Source organism: Brassica rapa, chromosome A01 (assembly GCF_000309985.2).
Source record: "Brassica rapa cultivar Chiifu-401-42 chromosome A01, CAAS_Brap_v3.01, whole genome shotgun sequence".
NCBI lineage: Eukaryota > Viridiplantae > Streptophyta > Magnoliopsida > Brassicales > Brassicaceae > Brassica > Brassica rapa.
The window spans coordinates 20,183,537-20,193,142 of NC_024795.2; the positions used below are offsets into that span (position 1 = coordinate 20,183,537).

Sequence of the window (9,606 nt, forward strand, 5' to 3'; positions counted from 1 at the left end):
TACGAGATCCCAAAATTTGTCTCTTTGCCATTATTCGAGAATCTTCAGAAATCCCGCAAGTTTACACACTGCGGAAAACTCTCGAAACAGATTACGAATATAGCAGTTCACATAGAGTTAGATTACGAGATGACAACTCGTAGTCTTCCCTCTACACCCATACAAAATGCCATCGGCAGCAATACGCCTTATAATCGCTACATAAAAACTAGACCATAAAGGTCTCACTAGAAAACTAGTCATAAGATCCTTAACTCCAAAGACGAACTACGAAAGGCTTGATCCCTTCAACAAGGGTACGTAGGCAGCCGTCATAAGGCACATCCCCAATCTTATCGCGTTTTCTACTTTTAGGAGAGCGAGAAGATCACTTACCACAGACCTTTTCAACCATTAATTCCGCCTAACTCACCTAACTTGTCTAACTTGCCAGGCCACTCGCTAGAACCTCACGCTAGAAGATCATGGTTCTAACGAGCTGGGGCGCTAACTGTTGGGGTCAAAATCGGTCACGACGGAATCAATGTCTGAAAGTCCGTAAAAATCAGCATAAACGTTTTTACGAAAAGTAATCTTCGTAAAGATATCTTTACGAAGAGCATTGCAGTAAAATATCGTCCAAATCTCAATCGAGCCACTAAATACCGATTGTCCGAAGGCAACGGACATGTATCCAAATCGGCCGCGGACAAACTCAAGTATGGAAATCAGACCGCGGACAAGCCAAGCTCGATTGATACGAGGCGACCAAGCATGCACACAGCTCGGTCGCTACGTAGCGACCGAGCCCGAGCCAAGCTCGGTCGCTACGTAGCAACCGGGCTCGAGTCAAAGTTTGGTCGCTGCGTAGTGACCGAGCTCTTCAGAACATCGGTACGACATCAGTACATGCATTCTCGTCAAACCTTCAAATGTTATCACCCGAAGACCGTAGCAAGCTCAGTCTATGTTTTCCGCTATTCTAAATCATCGATCAAACTTCGCGGATTAGAAACCGCGGAAAGTTCTTTCTCTGTCGAAAGAAATCGTAGTAAACGCTTCGAGTCGGAAGACGGCCCAAAGGGACCTAAAACACGTCTCGAGGCCCATCCTGCGATTTCTTAACCAAAATCCCGTAAACCACAGCACGGTTTACGCTTGGTCCACAAGGAAGGATAAATGTCAAGTTTCCGCGGATAAATACGGAAGTTTTGAAGATAATTGTGAAAATCGGGAAAAATGGAATATCTCCATTTTTATGCTATGACGGCTTAAGGGCAGAAGAGTAAAAGCGTAAACCGACCTTGGAGCTAGTATATAAGGAGTCTTAGGCGAGGAGCATGGGGGAGGACTTTTAGACTCAGAATTCTTTGCACTTAGAAACTTTAGGCTTTATTCTCGACAAGTTCGGTTTCTATGACTGGCACTCAATTACTAGACGAACTCGCCCAGGCAGTTCGATCTCTTGTCCAGCTCTATCAATTGAACTACGTTCGGCTTGATCCTCGAAAGGGGTACGTAGGCAGCCTTTAACAAGGTTCAGTCCGAAATCAATCTAAGCCTTTTAGATATCTTTTTCGTCCTTTGTTATCGAGCTGCGACTCAACTAGGATTAGGGTTTTATGTTGCTAGAACTAGGTAACTCGCTGACGGCCCCTGCGGCCTAAGCCTTTGTATTCTCTTGTAATGATCGCAACGCTCTTACGCGAATTCGAAATAAGATCTACTTTCTTTGTAAATTTGTTTTATCATGTTTTCTCATATTTTCCGCATTTGTTTGGTTACTTGTCGTTGGCTCTCGCAGAGATCCGGGTCCTCTGGGAAATTAGGGTTTTCCTAGTTTCCTTATTTAAACGGAAATCGACAGTGCGAATTTCAGTTCCCACACCCACCATCTTCTGCTTCTAAATATGTGAAAACAACATAAAACCAGAAAATAGTATATACAATAAGTAGAATGGAATAAACTCACATGTGTTACGTCCCACTTGTATACCTTATCTTTTCCTCGGGACAAAATGTGGAGGTTACGTGAACACGCGATGAACGGTGGAAGAAGCCATCCATGAACCAGCCCACCTATGTCGGTTCCTCTTACAGATAGAATAATTATTTTCATCGTCTACCATCTTTCGATAAATAATGTGTTATATTGTACTATTCTATTTATAGAAACAATATATTTTGTTACAACATATCTTCTCCTATCTCCTCTACCTCATCCTCTCTCATCCGCTTCTTCCTCCCTATTCTCTCCTCTTCCTCTTCCTCTTCCTCTTCCTCTTCCTCTTCCTCCTCCCCTCCCCTACTCCCTCCTTTAACCCCTTTCTCCCCTCTCCTCATCTCTCCTCTCCTCTCCCTTCCTCCTCCTATCTCTTCTGTGTAAGATGTTCTATTATATTCTATAACCACAATTAATAGTATATTAGTCTCATCTTTCTTCATCTTCCTTCCTCTCTCTTTTCTAACTAATTGATATACCATAGATTTTACCCACTTTCAGCCATGTTATATATATGTTTTAAGATATAATTATTATGTTATGGAGTATTGTTAGAGTATTTACAGGTTCAGGTACGTTCTGGAGAAATATGGTGATTTTGGAGCCTTTTGAGTGCAGAGCTGCACAGACGCGTCAGATGTTTATCTATGAATGGAGACCTTTTCATCGTTAGATTGAGCCCATCGTTTAACACAAGATAGAGCTTTTGAGTTAACTTTCCAATGCCGCCAGTTTGAGTTTAATAAGCATCTTGTAGGAGACGTTATGCCCGTTTTACTGAAGAGTTGTCAGTCTGCCTCGCGAGAGGAAGCTGTCGAGGAGATGCATGATTGTCGATCGATGAAACAGCATTGCCATCGATCGACAGTGATGGCCAATCATATTTCAAGACCGATTGAAGCTCAGAAGCCACACAAAGTTACCAAAATACCCATGGACGACCAGAAACCCTATTTATGTATTTCTAAGCCATTGTTGACGGCAACAAGCTTTTTATTATCCTATTCTATTGTTTTCTCTTAGGTTTGTAGAGAAGATCAATTCTCCTTCAAAGATTGATTGGAACTCCATTGGTGTTATCATTGATTTCTTATCTATTATATTATTTAGACTATGATTTGTGTTATTGATTCTATGTATGGGTAATCATCTTGTTAGGTTTTGGAATTTCATGAGCTTTATGTCAAACTGATAATAAATTAGGATTGCTAGATTATCTATAGATCTCTACACCAGGATGATTTGTAATACTAGGATCTGGAATAGTTATAATAGCACGACAGTGTGACTAATTGTTTGAACCTAGAATCATAGGATATTTGAGAGGCACGAAAGTGCAATCAATTAACGGAACCCGAACTCTGCTGGATTAGATACATAGGCGCATACGAGAGTTGGTCTAGGAATCCAGTTGAACTAAATCGATTAGGTCGTTAATGCTTGTCTAAGGAAGCATCGGTCGACGTTCAGGCCATAGCATCGATCGATGCTCAATCCAAGTCAATAAGCGACAGCTGAGACTGGACTTAGATATCTGATTAGTAATTATGTGCGAAAGCTAGATTACTTACTTATTAAAATCGAGTTCTAGAATTGAATCTATAAACCATTAGCATCCTTGAATTGTAGTAAAATCACTCCTTAGGGTAATTTGAGTGATATCACTAATGTTATATGAATCGAGTTTTTATACTATTTATTTAATAAATATAGTAAAATGCATTCATTATGCATAACACGTCAAATTCACGTAACGAGCGATGAAAGAATTTTATGTCTATTTTTTAAGAAAATTAACACAGTTCCCAATAAAATCCGTACATGGTGAGATACTTAATTTCACCTCTTTGTGTACATATCACTAATTCAACCATATAAAATTTATATATAAATATACTAATATATTTTAATAAATCATTTCTTCTGTTCGATCGGTTTTTATAATGAACCATATCCATACATTGTGGTTTTTTATTATTTGAATTCACCAAATTCAAACCAATATCTCTATTTCGGTTCAGTGTTATTTTATTTTAATTGGTTCGGTTTTACTAGATTTAACAGCCCTAAACATTAAAAGTCAACATATGGTCATGATATTCATATGATGTCAAATAATATATGATGGAAAAAATTTATATTCTATTTATTAAGAAATATAATGATACTGACATTAGATACAAAAGATATATCTAATTCCCTATCGAATCTAGGTCACCTTTCTTTTCTCGCTTCTTCATTTTCTTTCTTTTGATTGTTGAATTAGGGTTTTGAGAATTTGTAGATCACTATAAAATAGTCAGGGGGTCGATAAAGCATGGACAAGATATTTAAGCTTAATTTATAGAGATAAAGTGAGATTCTCTTGGTAAGTGTTCTTGAGTTAGAAGTTTGGCGTATCAAGAGGTGGAGAGACAGAAGCAAAGGTAGCTTAGGAATCTTTCGGTGGCGATTGTCAGGGTGTTAACAAGTTTTGTAATATTTATTAAGTAAAGTTTGTAAAGATTGTTTAAAGTTATTTCTAATATAGCAAAAGTTGTTTGCTAATTCGATTGTTTCTTGATATATCTGATGCATTACTTTATTTTGTTGCATTTTGCACTTACATTTGGTATCTGAGTAGGTCACCAAAATATAATAATATTGACATAAGATATGTCTTATTATGTATCAAATTTGGGTTGCTTTTATTTTCTCCGGTTCTTCACTTTCTTTCTTTCAATCATTGGACGTGTAAATCACTATAGAATAGTCAAGGGGTCGATGAAGCATGAACAACATTTAAGCTTGATTTTGTAGATGCTGAGTGAGAATCTTGGTAAGTGTTATTGAGTTAAAAGTTGACGTATCAGGAGGCAGAAGCTAAGGTAGCTTAGGAATCTTTAAGTAGCGATTATTAGGATGTTAACAATTCATGTATTACTGATTAAGTAAGGTTTGAAAAGATTGATTAAAGTGATTTCTAATATAACAACATGTGTTTGCTAATCCGATTGTCTCTTGATTTATCTTATGCATTATTTTACTTTGTTTCATTATGCACTTACAAGTGGTATATGAGAGGGTCGCCGACATCAGTGGTAAGATCTGAAGGTGAAGATGAACATCATTGTTTTTATGCAGAAGACAATCATGTTGAATGATGGGCATTATGGTCACTGGAAAACTCGCATGAAACAGTTGATTCGAGGAATCAATGAGGATGTGTAGACCACTTTGGAGATTGGATGAGAGGAGCCTACCATAGTCACAACAGATGGGAATGAGCCCAACCCTAACAAGACTTGTAATGAAGCATAACAAAGTGTGTCAAGGTACAATTCAAAGGCTTTGGCAATGATTTTTGGGGGTGTTGAAGCATATAAGTTCCAACTGATTAAGGGGAGTATGTCAGATAAAGAGGTGTGGGAGATCTTACTAAACTTGTATGAAGGAGATGACTGTGTCAAGAGGAAACACATGGATGATCTCATGTCGCAGTTTAAGAATCTTAGGTGGACTGGTGATGATATTGTGGAAAGATTTAATGTCAAACAAAGTGCTATAACGCATAAAGCATTTGTTCTTGGAAAGAAGTAAAAGAAGAAGTTGGTGAAGAAGGTTCTCAGATGTCTTCCAACAAATTTTGTAGATCATAAGGAGGGTTTGAAGATGGCTATAAACATGAATAACTCAAGTTTGATATATTTATTGGTCTTTTGAAGGCATAAACAAACAGAGACAGCCGGTAGCTCAGTCTCTACATTAGGGAGTGTTCGAGGATTATGACACTCGTGACTGACAAAGATGGTGGTAGATTTCAAGAGATTGAAGATATTCTGAAGAGGTGGCAAAAGATGGGGTTGCTTTAATAAAGAGAGGCATCGATCTATAAAACATCATGTCCGCGTGATCATAACGGTGGAAGAAAAAAAAATCACTTTTTCAAGAATTTTGAACTAGGGTTTTCAAAAGTTAAATATCACTATAAAATAGCCAAGGGATCAATAGAAAATTTACCAGACACCTAAAGTTGATTTTATAGAGGAAGAGTGAGAACCTCTTAATAAGTGTTTTTGGGATCGTAATAAGTCAGAGGTTGATGTATCCGGCAATGGAAAGACATAAGTTAGGATAGTTTCGAAATATTTCGGTAGCTATTGTTATGGTGTTAACAAATCATGTAAAATTGATTAAACAAGATTGCTTAATGCAATTTGTATAGTAAAATATATTTTATAATTTTATTAACTTTTCTTTTTATATTTTTCATTATTTTATTGTGTTACATCTTACATTTATATATTCATTTTTAATAATCGCGAAAGTATCACTTTATTAATTCAAAAATCTTTGGACTCTACACTTTATATTTGCTAAAAGTTGAATTCCTCCATTAAAAGATTGTTTTTCTCGTTTTTAAATCGTGGTTTTTGTTTATGTAGAATTATGTATAATATTTTATCAAGTGTATGGTGTTGGTACGTTCATTCCAAAGAAGTTGAACTATGCATTTCTAGTCAGGGGCGGTTTTGAATTGATGATTGACATCTTCTAAGAGTATCTTAGGGTTAAAGATTGATCCAGTCTGCATTTTCTGCCAACCTTCCTGATTAATAAAGATAATAGAAAACCTCGTATAACTTTTTGTCAAACAAAAACCTCGTATAATTTTTTATATCATCGAATGTTTTGGGTTATCAACTAAAAATAGGTAAAAGTATACAAGATGATTAAATTAAACATCTGCTATTTTACTAAGATGAGCCGTAAACTTAGAAAACATATGAGGGCGTTTGATTATAACATGTTCAATTTTTAAAGTTCACTTAGGGACAATGTTTTTAAACCCGACCCGGACACTAAACCGGATGACTTACTGGGTCACTGGATCGACCGCAGGTGAACCGCAGGTTAATAAATTAATTAATTTTATTATATAATAATATATTAGCAATAAATATATAAAAACTAAAGTTTAATATTTTCTAAATGTTTAAAACATAAAATAATAGTTTAGATATGTATATATTTTATGTTTAAAAAGTGTTTTTAAATACTTAATTTTAGCTTTTATATTTTTATTTTCATTTGACATACAAAATATCAAAAAATTGTTTAGACTATTTAAAAATTTGTGTAACAAAGTAAGAGTTACAACATCTAAAAAATCAAGATACAATATTCATAAATATTTAAATAAGTGAATATAATCATTCAGTCTTTAAACTTTTAAAAGAAAACAAATATATTTTGAATGAAGAAAATCAAAATAGAGATGAAGATCTTAAAAAATTGGAACTTGAGATTGAAAATCTTAATGTCTGTCTAATGTGAATAATAAATTAAACTTCAAATTCAAAATAAACCAAAAATAAAAGATCATTGTAATAAATTGTCTATAACAGAAATAACCTAACACCAAATCGCATCAACTAATTTTGGTTCTCTCTACCATCGTTCATTTCATTTTCTTCTGGTGGCATAATGAAATCTTCATCAAAATCTAAAAATCAAAAATATAAAACTGAAAAGGGAAAACCTAACTTTTTTTCGTCAGCACCGGACTTCTTAATTGGAAACTTAGAATATAAAACATAATCTAAAAACTAAAAAAAAAAGTTATTTATTGGTTCAACCGGTGGTTCAACCGGTATCGGGTTCTGGTTTTTAGTGGGTTTTGGCAAGTTTTTGCGGGTTCTAAATATTGAGTTTTTGCGGGTTCTAAATATTTAATTTATTATTCACATTAAACATTTAAATATTTATAAATTTTATGTCTTGATTTTTTAGATGTCATAACTCTTATCTTGTTAGACAAAATTATAAATAGTCAAAATTATTTTTTGATATTTTGTATATCAAATGAAAATAAAAATATAGAAATTAAAGTTAAGTATTTTCTAAATGTTATTAAACATAAAAATATACATATCCAAACTATTATTTTATGTTTCTAAAAATATTTAGAAAATATTAAACTTTAGTTTCTATATTTTAATTTACATAGCTGATATATTATTATATAATAAAATTAATTCATTTATTAACCCGTGGTTCGTCCGCGGTCGACCCAGTGACCTAGCGACCCGGTAAGTCGTCCGGTTCAGTGTCCGGGTCGGGTTTAAAAACATTGTTCGGAAGATACAAAATAATAAGAGAGGTGTTACACATGTGTTTTTACATGACTCCTTTTCAGTATTGTGGTCCTTGCTCGCCTTTAGTTTACGGAAAGAAAGAAATACAGTACTTTTTCCGACAAGAAATTCAGTAATTTGGAAATGAACCAATTCATTATGGGCCATGCATGGTGGAATGAGTTATTCTCAGTTGGAATATCACTGTTCGAATTCTTAGATTGTAAATTCAGCTATATATGGTTAGAGCAGATAAAATTAATATTTTAAGAAAACTACTATTTATTTAAATTAAAATGTTTTGAAAATGTTAAAGAATTTATAACTGACAAATACAAGAAAGGTTCTAAGAAATATCTCAAAAACATATTGTAACAATGAACTCTTCTACGTTTCTCTATATATTTTTGTAATTATTGAGATACTTGATAAGTATTTTGCATAGAGATATTCTTAGTTACCCTTGATACTTTTTCTTCTTCTTTTTTTGCTTAAAGTTACCCTTGATACCAGTGTTTTGAAACCCGACCCAGACCCGCGGTTGAACCGGTAAACCCGACAACCTAGAAAAAATCCGGTTTGGGTTTTGTGAAAAACCCAATATTTAGAAATCCGCAAAAACCCGCAAAAACCTACAAAAACCCAGTAGAACCCGGAATCCGATACCGGTTGAACCACTGGTTGAACCAATAAATAACTTTTACTTCTTTTTTTAATTTTTAATTATGTTTTTAGATTATGTTTTATATTATAAATTTCCAATTAAGAAGTTATATACTGACAAAAAAGGTTAGGTTTTTCCTTTTCAGTTTTATATTTGTGATTTTTAGATTTTAATGAAGATTTCACTATACCAGAGAACCAAAACTAGTTGATGTGATTTGGTGTTAGTTTATTTATGTTATTGATAATTTATTATAATGATTTTTTACTTTTTGGTTTATTTTGTATAATTTAATTTATTATTCACATTAAACATTTAAATATTTATAAATTTTATGTCTTGATTTTTTAGATTTCATAACTCTTATCTTGTTAGACAAAATTATAAATAGTCAAAATTATTTTTTGATATTTTGTATATCAAATGAAAATAAAAATATAGAAATTAAAGTTAAGTATTTTCTAAATGTTATTAAACATAAAAATATACATATCCAAACTATTATTTTATGTTTCTAAAAATATTTAGAAAATATTAAACTTTAGTTTCTATATTTTAATTTACATAGCTGATATATTATTATATAATAAAATTAATTCATTTATTAACCTGCGGTTCGTCCGCGGTCGACCCAGTGACCCAGCGACCCGGTAAGTCGTCCGGTTCAGTGTCCGGGTCGGGTTTAAAAACATTGCTTGATACTTGAAATCAAATTTTATTCAAAGTTCAAATATTTAGACGTATATGAACAAAAACAATTGAAATTTTTTGCAGGTCCTCGAGTAAAAATATAACTGTAGAATGTAAAACCCATTACCTATTAATATTTATTATTAATAAAATTA

At 33.5% G+C, this 9,606-nt stretch overlaps 1 long non-coding RNA gene across 1 annotated transcript; it reads left to right on the forward strand.

Annotated features, from left to right (window-relative positions):
- The first annotated feature begins 1,809 nt into the window (after positions 1 to 1,809).
- Positions 1,810 to 9,455, forward strand: LOC117132835. The gene is made up of 2 exons (XR_004456457.1): positions 1,810 to 5,295; positions 5,376 to 9,455. It is a non-coding gene; the product is annotated as an uncharacterized LOC117132835 (long non-coding RNA).
- Positions 9,456 to 9,606: the final 151 nt, after the last annotated feature.